Raw genomic sequence first — 1749 nt, forward strand, 5'->3', positions numbered from 1 at the left:
CTCTACACATCCTCATCAGTCACTACTAACCCTCTGTCCTCTACACATCCTCATCAGTCACTACTAACCCTCTATTCTCCTCTACACATCCTCATCAGTCACTACTAACCCTCTGTTCTCTACACATCCTCATCAGTCACTACTAACCCTCTGTCCTCTCCACATCCTCATCAGTCACTACTAACCCTCTGTCCTCTACACATCCTCATCAGTCACTACTAACACTCTGTCCTCTACACATCCTCATCAGTCACTACTAACCCTCTGTTCTCTACACATCCTCATCAGTCACTACTAACCCTCTGTCCTCCTCTCCACATCCTCATCAGTCACTACTAACCCTCTGTCCTCTACACATCCTCATCAGTCACTACTAACCCTCTGTCCTCTACACATCCTCATCAGTCACTACTAACCCTCTGTNCAGTCACTACTAACCCTCTGTCCTCTACACATCCTCATCAGTCACTACTAACCCTCTGTTCTCTACACATCCTCATCAGTCACTACTAACCCTCTCTTCTTGCCCTTCTCTGACATCGCGTCCTTCTCTATCTCGGGCGTCTCCTTGGCGACAGACGGTTCCTTTTCCTTCTCTTCCTGCTCCTTCTTACTGGCCGACTTCTTCAGAACCTCAAACTCCGAGTCCGGCTCCACCTCCAGAACCTCGTCCTCGTGGATGGTCAACGTGCGGGTCAGGGGCGTGGTCCCGGCTGTGATCTTGAAGACCTCGTCAAACTCCACGGGCATGCTCAGACGGAGGAACAGCATGTCAGTGTTGGCGTTCTGGGAGCCAAACGTCTTGTGGGTTAGCTTCAGGCAGGGAGCGCTGTCCACCGTCCCGTCCACACGGGACACCTGGAGGGGGAGAGAAGAAGAGAGAGGAAGAGCGAAGAGAGAAGAAGGGAGAAGAAGAGCGAAGAAGAGAGAAGAAGAGAGAAGAAGAGAGAAGAAGAGTGAAGAAGAGCGAACAAGAGTGAAGAAGAGAGAAGAAGAACGAAGAAGAGAGAAGAAGAGAGAAGAAGAGCGAAGAAGAGAGAAGAAGAGCGAAGAAGAGTGAAGAAGAGTGAAGAAGAGTGAAGAAGAGAGAAGAAGAGCGAAGAAGAGCGAAGAAGAGTGAAGAAGAGAGAAGAAGAGCGAAGAAGAGGAGAGCTCCATGAACAACAGTGACAGGGACATACTGGATAAGCGCCATCTGAGCCGCATACATACTGGATAACTCCTAAATCACTAAAGAAATCTCCAGTCTCCTCACTAGAACCTCCTGCTAAACATATTCCCTGCAAATGCCAAGTATCACTTACTATTGTTGCGTATCTCAAGTCATACCTACCAGCAATCAACATACTCTGGAAGTATTATATTTCTCCAATGGATTACTGAATACATGTCTCGTCTACTGTATATAAGAAACACTTGAAACAGAGCACTTCAGCCGCTCTGAAGAGGTCCAGTACAGTAACACAGTGTGGCGGGATGATTCCCTCTCTATCGCTAACTAAATAAGGATGATGCCCTCTCTATCGCTAACTAAATAAGGATGATTCCCTCTCTATATACGGGATTATAGGTCTGGGGAGCTACAAGGTGGTTTAAATACAGGATCCTATAGGTCTGGGGAGCTGCAGGGGCGGTTTAATCACGGATCTAGTAGGTCTGGGGAGCTGCAGGGATGTTTAATACAGGATCTATAGTCTGGGAGCTGCAGGATGGTTTTAATACAGGATCTATCGGTCTGGGGAGCTGCAG

The 1749-nt window shown here is 48.0% G+C and overlaps 1 pseudogene; it reads right to left on the reverse strand.

The window, feature by feature from the left end:
- The window catches only part of LOC112073168 (ryanodine receptor 1-like), a 78368-nt pseudogene that overhangs the window by 56847 nt on the left and 19772 nt on the right, over nucleotides 1-1749 (reverse strand).

This window comes from Salvelinus sp. IW2-2015, unplaced genomic scaffold, assembly GCF_002910315.2.
Source record: "Salvelinus sp. IW2-2015 unplaced genomic scaffold, ASM291031v2 Un_scaffold2172, whole genome shotgun sequence".
Lineage (NCBI taxonomy): Eukaryota > Metazoa > Chordata > Actinopteri > Salmoniformes > Salmonidae > Salvelinus > Salvelinus sp. IW2-2015.